The sequence below is a fragment of the Sorex fumeus genome, unplaced genomic scaffold, assembly GCF_029834395.1.
Source record: "Sorex fumeus unplaced genomic scaffold, SorFum_2.1 ptg000033l, whole genome shotgun sequence".
Lineage (NCBI taxonomy): Eukaryota > Metazoa > Chordata > Mammalia > Eulipotyphla > Soricidae > Sorex > Sorex fumeus.
In genome coordinates, this window is record NW_026606090.1 from 16,495,507 (window position 1) to 16,519,578 (window position 24,072).

Below are 24,072 nucleotides of genomic sequence, written 5' to 3' on the forward strand. Positions count from 1 at the left end.
TAGTCCTGAGATTATATTCAAGGCTCTTTAGGAGAATGAGACCCATCATTGTTACTGGTATTTGGCATATTTGGTACGCCACGGGGAGTTTGCCAGACTCTGCCCTGTGGGCAGGCTACATTCGATAGCCTGCAAGTTTGTCCAAAGTAGGAAAGAGACAATAAGATGTCATAAAAAAAAAGAAAAAAAAAGCTTAATATAATATTGTAGATACTATAAACCATTACTATTCTGGAGACCCTGCACCATGACCATTGTTAGTTGAAGGACTGTGTGCTGTCAAGACAAATTCAGCTTTGCACATATAAGACAACATTACTGACCCCTACTTTATTCAAAAAAGCAAGAGGTATCTTACATTAATTGAAAGAATGGCATTCCTTAGTTCTGGGTATCTATACTTTAAGCCATCTTCTTGTAATTCAAGAGCCCACCATCCCCTAAGAAGAACTAGCCCTGGGGCTGGAGCAATATATAGCACAGCAGGTAGGGCGTTTGCCTTACATGCGGCTGACCCAGGTTCGATTCCCATCATCCCATATGGTCCCCTGAGCACCGCCAGGGGTAATTCCTGAGTGCAGAGCCAGGAGTAACCCCTGTGCATTGCTGGATGTGACCCAAAAAGCCAAAAAAAAGAAAAGAAGAAGAAGAAGAAGAAGAACTAGCCCTGTATTCTATAGATTAGGAAATCAGGACAAAGTCAAAAGCATATAACTTGCCTACAGCTGTTTTAGTGAAACCTAGCTCTTACTACCAGATAATATGTAAATTTTAGAATTTTATGACTGGAAGAAATTTTACACATCATCAATTCTGGAGCTCATTTTATAGATGAGTGAGCTTGTTCATACCATTTCCAAGACCTCGATGTAGAAAATTGTGTTTTCTCAGTGCTACTTTAAATTCTGGCCATGATGGAGATTGGACTATTAAGCCCCATAATTTTCTTGTAATTTTAAGTGGTATTTTAAATTAATTTTGAGAATTTGAGAATTACCACATTTTTAAATACATGGTTATATACTTTGTGGTGCCTTTTAATTGTTTTTAAACTATAGTATTTTAAAGCTGATGTTTAAATATTAATTTGAATTACTTCAGTTCTGGTGCCAGGGACTAAAGCCAGAGTCTGTCTTGTGAAGCATGTGCTACTTTTAATATTTATTTAAACTATATTTTAGTGTTAGTTAAAATGTAATACTGTGAATGCTTGCACTGCTTCATTAGAGGTTTTTGTTTTCATTTATTATTTTTTTAACCTGGTTGATTTTAACTTTATTTTTTTTCAGGGGATCTTATCTTGGAAACAGCACACTCCGACTTCTAGGCTATCTTTGAGTCTGAGAGCAAATCCTCCTTTCTTTGTGTGCTCAGAAGAGACCAAATAACCAGGTTTGTTCCTTCAAGAAGTCTCCTAAAGCCTGTGGAGCAGCACCATTTCCAGCCATAAATTGTCTTGAGTCAGATGCTTCTGAATGGATTGATGACCAAGTGACTCTTTAAGATATTCATGAAGAACAGTAAACAGAAGAAAAGGCAAATTTCAAGAAGTAATCCTAGTATTTATGATATTCGAGCTGCAGAGGAAGATAGTTCTGAAAATCTGCGTGACAAGACTTAGCATGTTTCTTTCCGTGTTTCTTACATTTGCTGTTAATCCATCTGTTTGTGTGTATAATATTTGAGTTGTTTTCTTCTATCACAGCTGATAATCTACGACTAGAGATTTATTGTGTCCAAGTAGAGAAATCGTAGCGAGAGTAGGTGAAGCGAGCATGGCTGGCCCTGGAAATTGGGGTTCTCAGGCTGGTAACTAGTGATGTTGCTCTATCGCCTCTTTGTAGTGGCATGCTGCTGCTTGTTCACACGTTCTTGACTTCAGTGGTTTCATCTTCCTTATTTTGCTCCCAGTCTTTGTATATTTCTGTGCTTTTTCTCGCATAATTTTTTGGCACTGAAGATAAAATGAAAGAAGGAATCCCAAGTAAGCGAAACACATGCTAGGTCAGTGAGCTATCTATTCAGAGAGATATAACCCTTTCTTTCAGTTTCTAAAGGCTCATAAATATATTTGTGTTTGCTCTCCTACTCTAGATTTTTTTTCTGGGATCAAGAATAGAGTAATTCTTTTTCAGAGTTGCTCTTCTTTACTAAGTTCTTGTTCAGTGTTTTGTTTTTCTCTGCTGTTTCTAGATGGAAATGATGAATGATTTCTTTGGTCTGTTTTCATTTATCTAGGAGACCAGGATAACATGGATGGTTGTAATCCTTATTTTTTTTAACCTCCGTGAGGTTTATAGTAGCACTGATGAAAGTTTTATCATCTTACACTACCCTTTCCTTTTGAGGGAGAGGCAGTAGTAATAAGCAGGGATTTCTCCAAATTCTGATGAGCACATAGAAACAGCTGCACACAGAAATCTTTTCTTCAGATGGTTGGTCATTCCGTGTAGGATGACATTGCTTTGTCCTTTCTCCCTTGCCACAAGGAATTTAGGCTTATCAGGTCTCACCCATCACAGTGCTCCCGAGTCACCCCCATTCCTTCATTTATCTGTAACCACTTCTCTATGCTCTCTTCCCCAACTAGTTAATCGGTCAGTAATTCTCTTAGCTCGTGTTCACAACTAATTTTCGTCCTGACAACATGTAGAATTACTGACAAATTTTCTGTTCTTTCATGTATGACTAAGTCAGTTGATAGCAATAATTTTCTTCTCTGTGAATTGAGAAACTCTGGTTTTTATGAGGCAAATTTTACCTGACAGTATTAAAAAAAATTTTTTTTTAAATTGAGGAGAGTAAAATTTCAGAAGTAATTTATTTTTTAATATCTTCATCCCCACTAGGCATGGTTTGCTTCATCCTTTTCTCCCTATTTCCTTTTTTTTCCCCTTGGGGGTCAGGATTGATTGCCACATCTGACAGTGCTCAGGGCTTACTCCAAGCTCCACTTGGGATCATTCCGGGTGGAGTTCAGGTGCAGGGGATCCAAACCGGGTGGGTCTAAGCACCTTACCTGCAGTACTAATACTCCCACATCTCCCCAGATGTCTTCCTTTTCTGCTATCATGGAGCACATTTTTCTCATCTCAGAATTGTCTAGTGTCTTTGTGTTTTGCCACTTCCTGCCTTTTCTTTGATTCAGCCTCCCATTGTGTATACTCTCTGTTCTCTCAGCCCTGCATTTCTGTGGGTATGCCTCCTTCCTAGTTTTTGTTCTCTCTTGTAATTCTGTTTTTCACTTTTGCCTATTTTACCCTTGGCCTCTACCCACATCACTTGGTTCTTTTTCACTGTCACCTGCCTCTTACCCTCCATCAGGTCTTTTACTACCATGGTAAACTGTACCTGGGTAACTCACTGATAGCTCACCTATCCATCCTGGGTGTCACCTTCCTTCTCATCTTGCTTTCTTCTTGTGCTTTGATTCTTTGGGTAATTGCTCCCTGAACTTTTTCTATATTTTCCTACATTTTCTGTTCAGTTTTTATTTATTGATGGATTTTGGTGCCGAAACCTGAGGATGCTCTCATTTTAACTCTTCGTTACTTCTGCTTTTTAAAAAAGTTTATTTTTGTGTGTCAAAACTTGATGGTGCTTTCATTTTAACTCTTCATTTAAAAGTTGATAATGTTTGAATTTCCTCCCTTGTCTTGAAAAATTAAAGAGCAGGGCTGTGGATGGGTGGAAAGTCGGAAAAATAAATACTAGAAAAGAGCTCAATTTGTAGTAATGGAAATGATCCATATGTTTTAATTATTACTATATAAAAAGTCACACAAAAGAATAAAAAATTTCAGTATTTATGTTAATCAATTGTACAAGGTCATCTGCATTTTTACATTTTTATATAGCTTCTTATGTTTAGCTTCTTATATTTAGCTTTTTATATTTACCACAATAGAAACTTGATTTTGTAAATATTTTAAGAGGCTTTGTCTTAAGTATTGTCTTAAGCTATGTCAACATTAATATTATCAAAATGCTGTTATCGGTTGACCCTGTTAGCTTCTTATGTGGGAACACATATACTTTGAATGATTATGAGCATCTTGTTTTTTTTTTTTTGTTCGGGTGGGGGTTATCTTTCTGGGTCACACCTAGAAATGCTCAGGGGTTACTCCTGGCTCTGAACTGAGGAATCACTCCTAGTGGTGCTCAGGGAACCATGTGGGATGCCAGGGATAGAACCCTGGTTGGCCACATACAAGGCAAATGCCCCTACCTGCTGTGCTATTGCTCCTGCTCTGACCTCCATAGTGAGCCTCTTTGGACTTTGTAGTCATATTTTAAAGGAAAGGTAGTTTCTTGGAAAAAAATCAGTTTGATGCTATTGATGATTTACATTTCCTGATATTTTTCTTTTATTTTCTTTTGTACTTTGTGGTGCAACATGTTGTGTATTTTAGTTTTGTATAAGTGTGTGTCACCTCTTAGGAGGCTGACTCATAATGAAGGTAGGGACAGCTTTATTCAACTTAAAATAGGACTTAGTATTATATGTTAATAAGTATTATTCACACAGTATTATATGTTAATAAGTTGTTAAGAATGATTCCACAAATTGAGGTTGATAATACTGAATTTCCTCTCTGCTTGAGCCTTCCTTGTCATGACAGATGCTGGGTTTCTTAAAGCTAAGGATGGTGCGTGGTTGGTAATAATACTGTAAAGACTCACTACCACTACATTATGAGCAGCTGATTAAAATAAAACCAGACATCAAAACCATAGTTAAGCTCTTTGTAAGAAATTTATGTATGTATGTTATGTGTAGGACTATGTGCTGGAAGTACAGAGATAAATAATTGGTAGAGGGGCTGTAGAAAAGGGACAGATTCTAAGGTACTTACCTGGGTTCAATCCCCAGCACTATACATGGCTTCATGAACACTGCCTGAGTGATCCCTGAGCACAGATCCGGGGTTAAGCCCTGAGCACAGCTGGGTGTAGCCCAAAAAAAAAAAAAATTCAGATCATGGGATAGAAATACAGTTTATTTGCTGTAAGATATTAAATGCATCACGGTATCATGGTCCTCCCATTATTCATCGATTTGCTCAAGCGGGCCCTGTAATATCTCCATCGTGAGACTTGTTACTGTGTTTGGCATATTGAATACATCACGGGTAGCTTGTCAGCCTCTGCCATGCGGGCAAGATACTCTCAGTAGCTTGCCGGGCTCTCCAAGAGGGATGGAGGAATCGAACTCGGGTCTGCCATGTTGGCTGCGTGCAAGGCAAACGCCCTACCCGCTGTGCTATCGCTCAAGCCCATTAAATGCATATTCTATTAAAAATGTTCAGAATTCCCCTTCCTTTTTCTTTTTTTTTTATCATTTTAAAGAAAACTAGTCTTGTGATCTTACAGTTTAAACCTATTTTTTAAACCAGAAGTTTTATTTAGTTTGATCTGTATGCTGGACTGAAGTGATAGCACAGCAGGTAGGGCATTTGCCTTGCAAGCGGCCAACATGGGTGACCCGAGTTCAATTCCTCCGCCCCTCTTGCAAAGCCCAGCAAGCTACCGAGAGTATCTCGCCTGCACAGCAAAGCCTGACAAGCTACCCGTGACGTATTCGATATGCCAAACACAGTAACAAGTGTCACAATGGAGACGTTACTGGGCCCGCTCAAGCAAATCGATGAACAATGGGAGGACAGTGATAGTGACAGTGGTCTGTATGCCAGATGTTCTTAATATGACTTATAATTTCCCAAAAATCTAATTTGCCTGCAGGGCATATAAAATTTGCTATAATTAAGTTTATTTGACAGAAATATGCCCCAGACTCTTAAGTTTTAGGGATAATGAGAATATTAGAGCTATGGATTAAACTCAGTGGTAGAGCTCTTGCTTTCCATGCATGAGGTTCAATTTCCAGAACCATCTAAAAATAATTATTGGGGCTGGAGAAATAACACATTGGGTAGGGCATTTGCCTTGCACACGGCCAACCCGGGTTCCATTCCCAGTGTCCCATATGGTCCCCTGAGCACCGCCAGGAGTGATTCCTGAGTGCAGAGCCAGGAGTAATCCCTGAGCAATGCCAGGTATGACCCAAAAAGCAAAATAATAATAATAATAATAAATAAATGAAAATAATCATTGTATTAGGTCTTTCATAGGGACTTTCAGAAGAGTTGGGGCAAAATTTATCATTACAGAAGCTTTGAAATAGGTTATAAAGTTACTATGTGAAATATTATAAAATTATTGTAGGTTGTAATACTGATACATATATAATACAATCTCATATAGGATCCTAGATACAATCCCATTTAATATGAAATATATTATAAATTCACTGTATGGTTGTAATCCCATATATATATGCTTTTATATATTCTTGTGTGTGTGTTTCTGCGTTTGTATGAGTATAGTTCCTGGATTATATCTATGTTTTTATTTACTTTTAAGTTGTTTTAACTGCCTTTAAAAGAAACAAACAGCATTTTTTTAAATAGCATTGGAAAATTGGGTTCAGTGATTTACTATTTTCATTTGTTTATTCATTTGTTGTTTGGGGGCTAAATCCTGCAGTGCTCAGGGTTTATTCCTCACTCTGTGCTCAGGGATCACTCTTGGCATTGCTCAAGAGATCCTGTCTGGGCTCAAGATTGAGTCAGTGCACCACAGCCAAGTGTAGGGCCTTACCCTGCTCCTTCTCTCCATTGCTTGACTGATTGATTGACTTATAATTTAACAGGTCTCAAAAAGGTGGGTCTACATCCTAGGCCATATGATAATCAGCTTGGACAGTCTTTTCACTTGAAATAAATAGACCCTTGTTTGACTTAGTTATAAGCCAAATTGTAGGTAGTACTTAGTCTATTATATTCTTAGACTGTTATGTTGTAACTTTATGATTTTAAGAGTTGTGTTTAAAATAATTAAAAGATAATAGTATTGAGCTAGAACTGTCAGTCCAGAATTTTGATAAAGATCAAAATATATTTCTTGTCTAAAGCTCCATTTTTACAAAAAAAAATTACTGTCTAGAGGCATAAATAAGTTTAGTCTTTTGGCTGATGTTAAATTTGTATCGACATTTTTAAAATTGGGAAATTATATTTTCCTAGTAAGGGAAGTTAGTAAGGGAGCTTATTTAAAACTAAAATAATATTATTACTAACAAAATAGCAATATAAATGAAGATAGTGATCACTGTCACTGTCCCCCCGTTGTTCATCGATTTTCTCGAGCGGGCCCAGTAACGTCTCCATTGTGAGACTTTGTTGTTACTGTGTTTGGCATATCGAATACGTCACGGGTAGCTTGTCAGGCTTTGCTGTGGGATACAGTTGCAAAGTTGTTCATGATTGGGTTTCTGTCATACGGTGTCCCATCACCATCCCTTCAACCATGTGTGTTTCCTACCACCAATGTCCCCAGTTTCCTTCTCGCCCCCTCCCCCCATCCTACCTCTAAGGTAAATACTTTTATTCTCTCGCCCTCCCCGCACCTCTCCCTTTGAGCATCATTGTTTGTAAACAGGTACTGAGAGGTTATCATATTTATCCTCTTACCTACTTTCAGCACTCAGTTCTTGTCACGGGTAGCTTGTCAGGCTTTGCCGTGCGGGCGAGATACTCTCGGTAGCTTGCCAGGCTCTCCGAGAGGGACCGAGGAATTAAACTCGGGTCGGCCATCTTGGCTGCATGCAAGGCAAATGCCCTACCTGCTGTGCTATCACTCCAGCCCCAAAGATAGTGATAGTTTAAGTAAATAAATGTTAGGGTAGTTCTAAAGATTAGACTGATGTTACATTTTGCCCACTATAAAAATGAGAAATTGGCGGAAATCCTGAACTCTACCATGTCACTGAGATAGTAGATGGTGAGACCATTCAGGATTGTAAAGTAGATCTGATTAAATCCTATGCTTACAGTTACTTTCTTTTGGGGGGTTGAGGGCTCCAGCATATACACCCCATGCTGCTAAGGACTTTTTCTTGACTCTGCACTTAAGGATACTGGGGCTCAGGGAACCATGTGGGATGTGGGGATCAAACTCAGGTCAACTGTATGCAAGGCAAGTGTCCTTCCTGCTGTACTGTCTCACCAACACTCAATCATTTTTATAACTGGTATTTTAAAGTATTTCCTTTTGGGCAAATAAAACTTACCTGTCTTATAAATCATCTTACTTTGAACTGAGTATTCTGTAAATCTTATGCTTATATGCCAAAAATAAATAACTTTCAGATTAATAGGTAAATACCTTCATGTTAAAAATAATGTTTTTTTAAAAAAGACTAAAATAAAATAGAAAAGTGAAAAAGAGGGTGGTGAAGATTGTCAGCAATTCCTACCAGCAGCGGAGATTTGATGACTTAATAACGGCATCCTAGACGTGATCCTAGAACAGGAAAAACACATGAGAAAAACAACCTGAGAAAGACTGAATAAAATCAGGCTAAATAACATACCAAGACAAGTCCATTAATTGTAACAAACATACCACAGTATTTTATTAACGATAAATTTAGGAAACAGGAAACTATGCTATCTTTTTAGTTTTTCAGTAAATCCAAAATGATTGTAGTTATTTAAACACTTTTAAAATAATACAGTTGACAATGATGTAGAATGAATAGTGTGTTAGGCTACATATGCCAAAATGCTACCCTTTGATGGTGGGAACTGCTGCTGCTTTTCACTCCTGCTGGGGCTCAGGACACTTGTGGGCTGCTGGGGACAAGCCTAGGTGGCCTGTGTGCATGGCAAGTCCCAGAATACACTATTCATTCTATATCATCAGTAAATTAATACAGTATGTTTGTTACAATTAATGAAATTGTAATGGTAAGATACTTAGAAAAGCCTGATTTTATTCAAACTTTCTTTGGTCTTTTTCTTCATGTCTTTTTTTTTCTATCCCAGGATCATGTCCAGGATTCCACAGGTCATTTAGTCATCATATCTCCTTTGGCTCTTTTTGATTGACAGTTCCTCATCTCTTCCTTATTTTTTTTTTGACCTTGAGAATTTTGAGGAGCACTGGTCAGATATTTTAGAACACCCTCAATCTGATATTTTCCTCCTGGCTAGAGTCAGGAGGTTTTAGGTTTTGGGGAAGAAGACCACAGAGATCAAAATATTATTTACTGCATTATTTCCAGGGTTCATGCTATTTGCCTGAGTTAGCTCTGTTAATGTTGAGCTTGATATCCTGTCAGTTTTTTTCTCTACTGTAGTTATTCTTCCCTTCTCACCTTTTCATCCTGTGCTCTTGGGAAGGAAAGCAACCCACCTAGGGAGCTGGAAGTTAAACTTTGGCGTTTTGAAGGCAGAGGTGGAGGTTTTGTACAATGGTTTTATTCTTTTCTTTTTTTTCCCCTTCAGTTCAATCACAGTGGGATACAGTTGCAAAGTTGTTCATGATTGGGTTTCTGTCATATGGTGTCCCATCACCATCCCTTCAACCATGTGTGTTTCCTACCACCAATGTCCCCAGTTTCCTTCTCACCCCCTCCCCCCATCCTACCTCTAAGGTAAATACTTTTATTCTCTCGCCATCCCCGCACCCCTCCCTTTGAGCATCATTGTTTGTAAACAGGTACTGAGAGGTTATCATATTTATCCTCTTACCTACTTTCAGCACTCAGTTCTTGTTCACAATGATCATTTCCAACTATCTTTGCCATAGTGGTCCCTTCTCTATCCTAGCTGCCCTCCCCCACCCTGCACCATTTGTGGCAAGTTTCCAACAATGGACCATTCTTACCAGTCCTTGTTTCCACTGTCCTTGTGGAAACTGTCCAGTCTCATTTTTTTCTTCAGACATGTAGGCAAAACAATATCTCACAAATGAGTGCAATCTATGTTTGTCCCTCTCCCTCTGACTCATTTCACTCAACATGATACTCTTCATGTCCATCCATTTATACATGAATTTCATGACTTCATTTTTCCTGGTGTCTGTGGTTGTATTCCATTGTATAGATGTACTATAGTTTCTTTATCCAGTCAGCTGTTCTCAGGCACAGGTTGCTTTCAGATTCTTGCTGTTGTGAATAATGCTTGCAATGAACATAGAAGTGCAGAAGGCTTTTGTGCAGTTTGTTTTTGGACCCCTCAGGGTATATTCCCAGAAGTGCACAATAGTTTCAGCCTTCCTCATTTATTTAATAATTTGTATCTATGTAGATTAATAGATATTTATACTTTGAGATATAATTCAATACAACTTTATTGCTCTGTTTACTCCATTTTGGGCCATGTAAGAAGACACTTAGTTCCTGTATCCTTTTGACATACCCCTCTCGCTGTGAATTAAAGTAAATTCTCTAGGTGACCCCATAGTGTTCCATTATAAGAATTTACCATTTCATATTGACCCATTTCGTATTGATGGAAATTTATGGATTAGATTTTATTTACCATTACAACCAACACTGTGATGTGCATCCCTCAAAAAATATATTTATGAAAATGCTAGTTGAATACTTTTTTTAGGAGACATTGCTATATTAACAAAACTGTCTATTACTTTATTTTTTTTGTGCTCTGGGCTGGAGCCATAGCACAGCGGGTAGGGCATTTGCCTTGCACGCAGCCAACATGGCCAACCCGAGTTCTATTCCTCTGCCCCTCTCAGAGAGCCCGCCAAGCTACCGAGAGTATCTCGCCCTCATGGCAAAGCCTGGCAAGCTACCCTATTGTATTTGATATGCCAAACACAGTAACAACAAGTAACAACATTACAATGGAGATATTACTGGGCCCGCTCGAGCAAATCAATGAACAACTGGAGGATAGTGATAGTGATTTTTGTCCTCTGTGACTCTTATGCTATCTTAATTAATTTCTGTAGAACAAGCCTTTTTTTATCATAAGAAAGGAAACAGTAGTAGTATGTTTATCATGTAGCTGCCTCCTTTTTTTTATTGTATTGCGATCAGAGCTGTGATCACATGAAACTAAAAGAGCATCTTCAAGATCACACCTTTTGCCCCCTCAGCATACAACTATTATTATAGACCAGGGCTTCCTAACTTTTGCCCATGATCTTCTATTCCCTAAGAAAATTGTATGTAATTCCAGGCATTTTGGCATATAAAATAATTCTACAGATCAAACACTCACCAATAATCACAGTACCTTAGTGAAAAAGAAGGAAAACAGGATGGGAAAGGTAGCACAGAGGGCAGGTCCAGCACTCTGTTCCCCTGAGAACTAAAGTAAGTAAAGTAAAGGCCCTCCCATTGATCATCGATTTGCTCGAGCGGGCCCAGTAACGTCTCCATTGGAGACGGCCATGTTGGCTGCATGCAAGGCAAATGCCCTGCCGCTGGGCTAGAACTGAGCCAGGAATAATCCCTGAGCATCACTTGGTGTGTAACAAAAACATAACAAAAAAAGTATACTGATAATCAAATAAAAAGGAATTTTATTTGAAACAAATGGGTGAGGTTGGGAGGGCAGTGGTTCTTACAAGACTCCAAGACCCTGTGTGCTGGGGGACCCCAGGGCCACACTTGCCAATGCTTGGGGACCATGTGATGCTAGGATAGAACCAGTTCAGCCACATTTTAAACTTATACTGTAACCCACATACTAACTTTTCTGCCATATAAAACAAAATTTTAAAAAGTTACGTAGGGACTGGAGCAATAGCACAGTGGGTAGGGTGCTGGGTTCGATTCCCAGCATCCTATATGGTCCTCTGAGCACCGCCAGGAGTAATTCCTGAGTGCATGAGCCAGGAGTAACCCCTGTGCAATGCCGGGTGTGACCCAAAAAGAAAAAAAAAGTTACATATCCCCAAATAGGATTGTGAAAACATCAGAGAAGCTAGGCTCTAGACAGATAACAAGATGAATTTAAACTCACTCAGAAAAAACAAAACAGCATTCTTCAAGAGTAAAACCTTGAAAACCAGAAGGGACCTTAGAAATCTTTGATAAGAAACTATAGTCAACTATTGTGTAAGGTGATTTACCTGAAATTGGGCAGTTGCAGAAGCATTTGCGGATTCAAATATCTGCTTAAGTCCCCAATTTCCTTTCTTTGTGTTAATATTTTGTGTCCTGTGCACGAATGTGTAGCACTTTTTTTTGCATTATCTAGACTTTTAAAAAAATTTTTTTAAATTTTAATGAATCACAGGTGTAACACTTTTTATTTCGAAAATTTCAAACATGAAGACAAAAATAATATAATTAATTGCCATATCCCTATTACTCAGCATTATCCATTTGTGGCCCAGTTCTTATTTAAAATGTCTACCTGCTTACCCCAGCATCTTATTTCAAAGAATATCCCAGTTATAAGATTATTTATCTATAAATGTTTCAATATATTCAAGAAGAAAAAAATTTTTTTTCAAGAAAGAGCCACAGTGCCATTAACATAATTAAAAATCATGTCCATTAAAGGCTAGTTGGACCTAGTTTAGGGTGGTGAATCTTAAGTTGTAAACAGAGCGTGTGCCTGATATGTGCAATGAATGCCCTGACGTCAGTTTTCTGTTGTATGCTATTACCCTGACCTGCACCACAGGTAGTACTCCTGGTAGCCCTGGAGCATGCTCAAGAGTGGTCCCTATTCAAAATAAAACAAAACTTTCAAAGTTCAGTTTTTATTATTTACCATAACTTAGAATTTGAGATTTCTTAAAACATAAATGCCCTCCTTTGCTATAAGATCCTCCACAACCCAGAACTGTCACTGTCACTGTCCTCCCATTATTCACTGATTTGCTTGAGCGGGCCAAGTAACATTGTGAGACTTGTTACTGTGTTTGGCATATCGAATACATCACTGGTAGCTTGCCAGACTTTCCCGTACGGGCCGAGATACTCTCGGTAGTTTGCCGGGCTCTCTGAGAGGGGTGGAGGAATTGAATTTGGGTGCCCTACCTGTTGTCCTATCGCTCCAGCCCCACCCCAGGACTATAGACAGCCGCACCCCAGGACTATAGACAGCCGCACCCCAGGACTATTTTTTAGGCGCATGTGTCCACCATACAAATTGTTCTAGATTGTGGCATTTACCAGAAAAGAGAAATAACTTGGGGCCAGAGAGATAGGACCGTCTGTAAGGTACTTGCCTTTCTCACAGTCAACCTGAATTCAATTCCCAGCACCCCAGATGGTCTCCCAAGCTCCACCAGGAGTGACCCCAGAGAGCAGAGCCAGGAGTAATTATGCCCTGAGCACTATTGGATGTGGTCCAAAAAATAAAAAAGGGGAGAACAAACTTAAGTTTTCTTTGGAGCAGAGTAAATATCATAAAGAGTAGCATTCCTTAAAAGTATATGGTTTTTGGTCTGTTTTAACTTTGTGTGTGAAGAAATTCCATGGACAAATTACTGTAATCCTATTAGAATTAGATTTAACCATATTAACTGAAGCCATGGATTATAGGAACTGGACTGTAGTGAAATGATCATTCCATTCCAGATTTTCCTGAGAGATTTTTGAATGCCAGGTAAATTTCTTCATATTATTTCCTGAACTGGGAGCTTAGAAGCCTTTTGGGGGAAAAAAAAAAACACCGGCATGTTGATATCATAGATCTGGAATACAGAGGGTAGGGCTCTTGCCTTGCCTGTGACCCACCCAGGTTTGATCTCTGGCAGCACGTAGATGTGATCCCTGAGCTCAGAGCCATGAGTAAGCCCTCAGCACAGCTAGGTATGGCCAACATCAGAAAAAGAAAAAAAGAAAACCAACATGTTGATATCATTACCACATTTTTTAAGGAAGTATTTTGAGAGAATAGCTTAGATACCAGATGATCCCAAGAGCAAAACTGACTGCAGTGATTCCCTTTACATCAAAAAAACATTAGATCAATGACTTAGTCTCCGACTTAACAGAGTAATTAATACTCTCAGTGTTTCAAATATTTTCTTGTTCTGTAGTTTGGGCTGGAGCGATAGCACAGTGGTAGGGTGTTTGCCTTGCACACAGCTGACCCTGCTGAGACAGGTTCGATTCCTCTGCCCCTCTCGAAGAGCCCAGTAAGCTACCCAGAGTATCTTGCCCACACAGCAAGGCCTGGCAAGCTACCCATGACGTATTCAATATGCCAAACACAGTAACAATAAGTCCAACAATGTAGATGTTACTGGGTCCACTCGAGCAAATCGATGAACAATGGGAGGACACTGCTACAGTGACAGTACCTGTAGTTTTACCAGATCCTTAAAATTGAGACTTTTCTCTAGAAAAACCTCCCTTCCCTAGAGACTTTGCAATCAGAATTTTAAAATTTTCTTTTAAATATCTACTTACTTGATTTTATCCTAGAATTGCCTCTGTTTTTGACATGCTGTTAAAATATGTATTAATCTGGGATGGGGAGATGCTTAAAGGATAGAGCACATGGTTCACATGTGGGGAGCCATATCCAGTCCCAATTATTAACATGGTCAGCTAGAGTGACGACTGTGTGTGGACCAAAAAGAAACCCCAACCCCCTTTCAGGGTAGTCCTGCAAGGTGGAGGTGGCATGTTACAGTTTTCTTTTTTTCCTAACCTAACCTGAAACTGTTACTCAGGAATCTCCACACTGTTGAAAGGGTTGCTGGGGTGATAGCACAGTGGGTAGGACGTTTGCCTTGCACCTGGCCCACGTGGCCAACCTGAGTTCCATTCCTCCACCCCTCTCGGAGAGCCTGGCAAGCTACAGAGACTATTTCGCCCACACGGCAAAGCCTTGAAAGCTACCCATGATGTATTTGATATGCCAAACACAGTAACAACAAGTCTCAGGATGGAGACATTACTGGGCCCGCTTGAGCAAATCGATGAACAATGGGAGGACAGTACTACAGTGCTAACCTGAAACCAGTATTTATTTATTTATTACAAATAAATATCTTGCTCGTGGAGCTGGAGCTAAAGTACAGCAAGTAGGGCGTTTGCCTTGCATGCGACCGACCCAAGTTCGATTTGCAGCATCCCATATGGTCCCCCAAGCACCACCAGGAGTAATTCCTGAGTGCAGAGCCAGGAGTAACCCGTGTGCACTGCCAGGTGTGACCCAAAAAGCAAAAATAAATACATGTCTTGCTGGCACATGTTGTCTAACCTGACTTAAACTTTCTACCATGCATTTGATAAAATTGAAGTCATTTCTTTTTCTTTCATTGAAGTCATTTCTTTTTCTTTCTCGGCTTTGTTGTAGTTAGCTTTATTTTCCTCCCGCTTTGTGTGCATTCTGTATTTTTTTTATTTTAGACTTTTACATTTTTCTATTGTGAAAACACTTTTTTTATATTTTATTTTTAAGCTGAAGTTTAGATATATTGTCAGGTTTATTCACTGATTGTAAGTGAATGAGTATTGCAGATTTTAAAGTATTGAATGACAGTATTCAGTATGGCAGGCTGTGATTGTAAAGGTTTATCTCTTGGAGAGAGAGTGTAGCAAGTAGAGTGCTTTCCTTGCTTGTGTCCAACCTGGGTTCAATCCCCAGTACCCCATATGGTTCCCTAAGCACAGCCAGGAGTCATCCCTGAGTGTAGAGCCAGAAATAACCCCTGACCATCACTGGGTGTTGCCCCAAAACCAAAAATAAACCTCTTCTCTGTCTCCTCTATGTATATTAAATATCTTTTAAAACTCCTTGACACAATCATGATACTTGTTTCTTTAAATTCTCTTTAATTTGTAATTGCCTTTTCGTAACTTTGACATATTTACTATTTGCTAAGCTCTGTGATCATGCTTGAGTTTCTTTTTTTTTTCTTTCAATTTCATCTGAAAAGTGAGGATTTGAATTTGTAGCCACTTCTTGGATTGTTGGTTGTGTTAAATGAGATAAACTAGTTCCTGATACATAACTGTTCCATAAATATTAACCCATCCATTGTTTTCCCTCTAAGCATCTTTTTTATTTTTTCTTTAAATGTTTATATATTTAGATTAACAAGAAAAATAGTTTATGTATCTTTATTATGTAACCACTGTCATATTTCTCTATATAGTTTTATCATATATAGATTTGTGTGAACACCATAACCAAGACATATAATTGATGTGTAAATTCCAGAGTTCTTTGTGGTTCTGCACCAGCTCCTGTAACATCTAACCTGTTTCCCAGTTTTATAACTTTGTCATTTGGGGACTATGATATAAATGGAATCATGTGGTATGTAGCACTTAAGAGATTGACTTTTTTACTCAAGATAGTGCCCATGAGAGCTAGTTAAGTTATTGCATCTATCAGTAGTTTGTATCTTATTTTTTTTTATTTTTGGTAGTAGTTTTTGTGGTATGAATGAACCAGTTTAACCACTTGTGCACTGGAAGGACATTTGGATCACTTATAGTTTGGGCTATTACAGATAAAACTGTCATGAACTCATTTGTTGCACAGATATTTTTGTGTGGACTGGATTCTTTACTTCTTTTTTTGCACCTCCAGGGATTAATCATCGCACATTCGAGGTGTTGTGCTGTGCTGCTGAGCCATCGCCAGGATCCTAGTCTCATTTCTTTAGCAGTATAATTCTTGGAATAAAGCTTTTTAAATAGGACATTATAAGTTTTTTTGAAAATGCGTTTTAACTGGTAGATATATGAAGGCAATGATTTAAGTCATATGTTATAAATAACATGCATTGTACTTTGTTTAATATACCGTTTTGTATCATTTGCATCAAGTCCAAAGTATAGAAACCTGTCTTTTGCCTTACTGTATATTTTTGTCTCTTGCATACTGTAATGTTTTACTAAATACTTCATTTTGCTTATAAACCGTATTATTTTTATTAACATTTTTTCTTACTGTTCTGAGATGCTAAATTTCAGTGGGGGAGATATTTAAGTATTTTTTTATCAGTTCTTATAGTGTGGTTGATTTTGAATTTTTAAAATACTTATAAAATCAGCACATTTAATCAAGAAGTCTTAATTGATGTTCAGCGATACTTCAAAGTCTTGATGGAACTGTTGATGGCAGTTTTGTTTTCTAGCATAAAATTTGGGGTCACAAGGTGTTTTGCTTCAAGGTTAATAATAATTATAAGGTGAAGCTATAGCTATTCACCGATTTGTGGAGGATTCTTGATTTGGTGATTTGGTAGCCATAGATTTAAGTACCTTCTTGTTGAACATCAAAAGTCATTGTAAGAACAATATAATTATGGATGGCAGACAGAAATTTGCTGAGGTTTCTTTGGGGGGGGTGGGAGGGCATCTCACCTGGCAATGCTCAGGGGTTGCTCCTGGCTCAGGAATTATTCTGGCAGTGCTCTGGGAACCATATGGGGTATCAGGGATTGAACCCGGCTCAACCGTGTTCAAGAAAAGCGCTATCTTTCCAGCCCCCAGATTAGCTTGGTTTGGGGCTTTCTCAAATATATCTACTAACCTTAAAATAATAATAGATAAAGGAAATGCTCTTTTTAAAAGCAGGAAGAAAGATAAGGATGAAATGTAAAAGGCAATGGGTTCTTAAAACTGACTACTTAGTATATAACTTAGGTAACTTTTAAAATGAAATGAGCACCCAAGCCTTAACAGTTAAATTAGAATCTCTGGAAGTTGGACTGAGGCCCTGGTATTTTTTGATTTTATTACTTTTTTTTTTAAATCACCACGAATTACAAAGGGGTACAATGTTCCTATAGCAATCCCTTCACCAAGTGCTGTTTTAAATTTTTTGTTTGGGGCCACACTCACTGATGCTCAGGATTTACCGCTGGGCTCTGCACTCAGCACTCAGGGATTATTCCTGGTGGGGCTTGAGGGATCATATGTGGTGCCTGGAATTGAATCCCAGTTGCTCTGTGTAAGGCAGCACACTGTAGAATCTCTTTGGCACTGTAGAATCTCTTATATACACACTGTAGAATCTCTTTGGCACTATTTTTTAAAATGCCCTCCAGGGGCTCCAGAGTGATAGTGGAACTGGTAGGGCACTTGCCTTGCATATGGCTGACCCAGGTTCTATCTCTGTTACATCATATGGTCCCCTGAGCCTGCTAGGAGTGATCCCTGAATGCAGAGCCAAGAGTAAGCCTCATAACCCATCATTTGGTATTAGCCATGTTTTATAACAGAGTTATTTATTCATCTCTATTAGTCATGATTAGTGTCCATTGCTTTCAATCAATTGGTTTATTTAGAAGGCATTAGACAGGAGAATCAATTATTTTAGAAATAGATTATAAAGAATTCTGGTAACAAGAAATACTTTTCAAAGGTTGTAGAATACCTATAGAAGGACACTACCTCAGGGTACCTTATGATAAACCTACATCAAGAGGCAGGGAGATGTTCTTTGTGAGAATTCTTAAGGTAAAGGTAAAGGTAAAGGCCCTCCCGTTGTTCATCGATTTGCTCGAGCAGGCCCAGTAACGTTTCCATTGGAGATTTTGTTGTTACTGTGTTTGGCATATCGAATACATCACGGGGAGCTTGCCAGGCTCTGCCGTGCGGGCAAGATACTCTCGGCAGCTTGCCGGGCTCTCCGAGAGGGGCGGAGGAATTGAACTCGGGTCGGCCATGTTGGCTGCGTGCAAGGCAAACGCCCTACCGCTGTGCTATCGCTCCAGCCCTGGTGAGAATCCATGAACCTTGGAATATTAAGGGCAAAATTGTATGTAATTGTACATTTTATGGCTTTCATGAGATTTTCAAATAGAAAATTGTTGCCCAATAGAGTGAGAATTGGTAAATATGTGTGTATATATATACACACACATATATTTATATATTAGAAAATTATGTATTATAAAATAAATGGAAACTTGAAGGCAAATAATTCTGACTTGATATAAACTCTGGTGAGAAGTTTTTTAGGTGTGGGTCTGGGTTTTGAGGTCAGTGGAGCCCTTTGAGCACAGCACTGAGTGATTAGGAAACGGCCTGTAGGAGGGATTCCTGTGTTAAGTGAAAAGTTGTGTAACAGGATTTTAAAGCATTTTTCAGTAGATTTTCATATTTTTTCTGTTAGTTTCACTTTTATTTGGTGGGCGGGGCACTTTGGGTCATACCCATTGGTCATACCCAGCCTTACTCCTGGCTCTGTGCTCAGGAATCACTCATGATGGGGCTCAGGGGATCGTAGGGTGCTAGGGATTGAACCTGAGTTGAACATGTGTGAGGCAAACACCCTGCCCACTGTACTATCTCTCTTGCACCTGTAGGTACTTTAATTCTAAAGTGAAAATAATTCTAGGGTGATATTTTAGGATCTTTAAAAAGTATTTTAATAAAAGAGAATGCTTTTGACTCAAAGACTACATGATTTCCAGGATAGATATTTCAGAGGAGCTAGAACTTTGCAGTCTTAATAGGTGTTTGACCTGAATTGTATTTGCATATGGTTTTATGCTGTTAAACCTTAAGTAGCTAGTGTAGACTTGTGGAGTGTGCTCTATTTTTGTTGCTCTAGAAAGAAAAAACACATTCTTTTCAAACTACAGAAAGTAAAAAAGGAAATTTCATCACTTCCTGGTCTCATTGTGGCCTCAGGAAACCCAGGCATACTATTAGACTAATTGTTCTATTCTGACTCAGATTTGAGTGAAAATTGTGTCATGCTTTGTCATGAATATAGATTTGCACCCAAGTTTGTTTATTGAGCAATGAAAATCTCTGGTAATTAGGTGCATTGAAACAAAGATATTCATATTATACTCTAAGGCAATATAAAAATCTATTAGGTTTTGGAAATGGAAAAATATTGTAAAAAATTGTATAAAGCTTTAAAAGGAGAATAATCCCTGTATCTCACATTTATAGCCTTATAGAAAATTAGGAGCCACTGAGACTTAGAAACCATGGTTTGTATTCCTTTTTTTTTTCTTTTGGCTTTTTGGGTCACAGGTGGTGATGCTCAGGGGTTACTCCTGGCTCTGCACTCAGGAATTACTTGTGCTCAGGGGACCCTATGGGATGCTGGGGATTGAACCTGGGTCGGACACGTGCAAGGCAAATGCCCTCCCCACTGTCCTATGACTCCGGCCCCCTGTATTTCTTTTTTCCCCAATTTGTTGAGGATAAAATTCAGGATCTCACACAGGCAAAGCCTGTGCTCTAGCACTGAGCTCCATACTCTCTTGCTTCTGCATTTGTGTTTATAGTCCCGGAGAAATTGGGGTTCTCAGTGGTGTTCTTCTGAGAGATCCTGACCTCTGCATGTGCTTCTCGCTGGGTAGGAAGGGGAGGCCAGTGAGAAGGCACACTCAGGCACCAGCACAAGGAGAGAACGAACTTTGGGTGTGTATTACTAGTCCTCTTGTCTCAAGCTTTTTTTTGCTTTTTTTTCCTGATTTGACCTATACTGTCATATATGTGTCTTATCTTGTGCACATCATAATAAAAATCTTTTAGTATTGCCACCCCTTCTTCCTCTCAGACTCAACCTGCATCTGCTTGAGTGCTTCCTGTTTAACCAGAAGGTAGTACAGGCAGAAGTTAATAGCACCAGCTTTGGAGTCAGTCTGTCTGGGATTAAATACCTGCTCTACCACATTGCACCCTGTGGCCTAGAACAAGCTCCTCAGTGTCTCTAAAGCTCAGTTCTTCAATTATGAAATAGGTATGAAAGCGATCTGGCTCATAGATTTGGAACAATTCAGTGAGATAAATACTTGTTAAGTACTTAGTATGTTTGCTGACACATAAGTAAATGCATAATCCATGTTGTTGTTTATACCTTTTAGGCTAGAAATGGTGGTGTCATCCTCACTGCCTCATCTTTCCCCTCACCTAAGAGTCATTGGTGCTACTGATTGTATCTCTGAAGTCTTTCTTCTTCCTTATCCCCACCTTTAGATAGGGTATAATATGTATTTAGATAGGATATTATACATACATTTGTATAACCTATGACTTTCATAGAAGTCAGGGACACATTAGGCTTATCTCTCAACTTGTATTCAGCAACTTATATACTGACATTCCTCCCTTATTTTCTATGCCTTTGCTCTTACTGTCCAGCTGACATTTTTCTTTTGATGAAGCAAGAAATTTTTCACTGAAGCTTATTAGAAAGATGTGAGGAGAGAGAAAGGGATAATTGCATGTTCAAGCGAGAACACAGGCTTCTCCTGAGTGAAAACGAGTATTTAGAAACAGACAAGCAAGCTAGATGTGTGTTCAAGGAGAACACGAACTTGAAGAACAAGCCAAGAATGACTTTCAGAAGGATCTTTTATACAGCTCCTCAAAATGAATTTTTCTGGAGGTTTGCATAGATAAAAGTTAATCTGGGTGTTATCACAGGAAATCTTTATACTGTTGATGGTCTTTTCATAATCTCATGGATTCTTTGGTAGTTTCTCCTTTTCTGAGGAGTCTGTCCTACTCTGGGAAGGTCCTTGATTTGTACATCTGCTGGGGGCATTGTCCAGTTAACTTTTTAAAAAAAATTTCCTTCACCACCTTGTGACTCCCTTTTTGCCCCAGCCACATATGAGAATTGTGTAGTAAACTGTTTGAAAACATGATTTCAGGCTCCGTTCTCGACCAGCTGCTTAATACATGTACTAGACATTGATAGAAATTTGAAAGCTTCTTAGGACATTTTATTTCATTTATTGTTTTTCGTCCCCACCTGACTGTGCTCAGGGCTTATTTCTGGCTCTGCACTCAGGAACCACTCCTGGCGGGCTCAGAGGACCAAATGGGATGCTGGGGATTGAACCTGAGTCAGCGATATGCAAGGCAAGTGTCATACCTGCTGTACTATTTCGCTAGCTCCTCGAGATTTTAATGTAGCCACAGTTGAGATGCTCATAGCTACAGGATAATTGCTTGATGTGGAATAGAAGGATCGCAGTAACCTAATTAGCAATCTGCATTTGCTGCCTGATCTCCTGCCTCTAGTGATGGATCCCTCTGCCGAAACCTTTCTCTGCCCACTCATTGCTGTCCCCAAACCTCCCCACAATCCTCAAGGGAGTCACAGCCTTTACACTGTTTTCTAATAATTTGGACATTTGTCCTAACTCCTAGAAAATGGGATCCATATGTGTATAATTTCTTCGGTGTGTGGCACCATACTTAAAAGCTCCTTGAAAGTCTGATGAATAAATAAATGAAAGTGAGCACACAGCAACCTGCTGGAGATTATCAGGAAGCCCATCGGGCATGGAGAGTGTAATGCGGTGTACTGGATGATGTTAGGATCATGTCACAGAAACTTAGCCTGTTAGAGCCTTCCAACTTTTATAAAAAAAGACCAGAATTATATAAAGTTTCTTGTCTCCCACTAGGCGGTCCAGGCCAGCTGAAAACATTATTGGACATAATAGCATGAAGTCATGTCTTCTGTCTCCTAAGACTCCATAGATTTCTGAGGGAGACACGGAGAAGCAGGCATTATGATGATGATGTTTATTTTGTCCAGTGAGTTCTCCTAACTTAGTTACTGACTTACAGATACCCTTATATGGACTCTTCTCCGATATTATATGTTTCTAATTTTGATCTCACCCCTGGCCTTTGTGTTTTAGCTTCAGCCTATTCCCTCTCAGCTATTTTTAATATTTCTCCCGCCCCCCCTTGTATGTTTCAGAACTGTCCAACACATTCTAAAGAACCATAACTTAAATATAATGTATTCTTCCTGTTTCCTCAGTGTCCAGGTTTAATTCAAGTTAAAGATGATTGTGATGGAGGTTAGTAAATGACTTCAGAGGGAATCTTTAAATGTTGTTTGAGAGATGTATTTGGTTGTTTATTTGCTTTTTGTTTTAATTATTTTTCCTGAACACTGGCCCACCACCGCACTCTTAAAAAAAAGAAAAATATATATATGGGTTATTTAACATTTACACAAAGAACAGTAAGTGTTAATCTGATGTTGTGGTTTAGGTGTACATGGTTCAGATATGCTCTGTATGAGCAACTAGAATACCCTTTTTCTAACTGGCTTCTTATTATCTTGTAATCTTATATTTATAATCTTTATAGTGATAAGGACAAGAGTTTTTTGTTCAAAATCAAAAAGTTAGAACTTGTTATGTCACCCTTGAACTTATATCCTTTGTTATTTTTAAAATACTTTTTAAAAGACCTTCTGAATTTATCAAGAACTCTTCCTTCAGTTTTTAAAGAAAAATGTTCCTCAAAAAAAGAGCATTTAAAAAAAAAAAACATGAATCAAAGAGCTACTGGGAAGTGCACCCTCTCCTGGCTGTTGGAGAAACAGACTAGAATGTGAAGAAAAACAAGAAATCAACTCTTTGAAAGCAGTTGACTGTCCATTATTTCATCTCTCTATTTAGTCACAGATATCCTGGGACTGTTGTCCACACTTCTCTAAATTGAACCAGGACCTTTGTGAAATAAGAAGTCCGAAGTTTCTGAGAATGGCCTCTAAGAGTATTATAATTACTGGGTTTTTACAGTTAGAGCTGAGTTGTTAATCCTTGGTTTGTGACTTATTACTGCTACTAAGAAAAATGAACACTCATTGGAGCATTTTTTTTAAATGAAGTAGTGAGTGCTCAAGAATGCAGTCATGTACATTTATCATTAAAGGACTGGACTGTGCCTCCTTGTTGAAATTAGCCACCCACTGAATTCTTATAGTCAGGTGAAATTAGAATCTGTTGTGAATGTTACTTCTTTTAACTTGATTTTGAGCTGCTTGACTGGAAAGGAGGTATTTCACAGTGTATATTCTTTTTTTTTTTCTACAATGTATATTCTTAAGAGCAGATCACATACACTCGCAGTTAAAGTTAAAAGTAAAAAAAGTAAATTAATTTCTCAAGTCTTTTGATAAATCGGTACAAAGGATTATATCCTACTACAGTGTGGGTCATCTACCCTTCAGGCAAAATAAACAAATACTGGGAACTTAAAGGAAGAAAGACTATAACCATGAGAGCTTATTGAAATTGAATAGTAAAACTGGTGACTTCAACCATTCAAGCTCTTACTCTGATGTTCTTTCAGCTTTACCTTGCAAATTTCCTTTCCACCTGAAATATGATCTGGAAAAAACCCTAAAACCTAGAACCCTAGAGTTTTAACTATGGTGTGCAGATATTGTTCTTTCATTGTTACTTTTTATAACTAAAATACATACTAAAAAATCCATGCCCAGTACTGTTCTGAGTGGGATATGTTATGTACATGAATTTATTTAT

General features: G+C 38.6%; 1 protein-coding gene across 4 annotated transcripts in view; it reads left to right on the forward strand.

Annotated features, from left to right (window-relative positions):
• SLC20A2 (solute carrier family 20 member 2) overlaps positions 1-24,072 on the forward strand; it is a 125,256-nt gene that overhangs the window by 4,990 nt on the left and 96,194 nt on the right. For 3 of the 4 annotated variants that reach the window (XM_056116959.1, XM_056116964.1, XM_056116962.1), the window contains one exon: positions 1,290-1,392. The exons of the other annotated variant lie outside the window; for it this stretch is intronic. The gene's annotated coding sequence lies outside the window, so the exon portion shown is untranslated. The remainder of the gene's footprint in view (positions 1-1,289; positions 1,393-24,072) is intronic. 4 annotated transcript variants of the gene reach the window in all.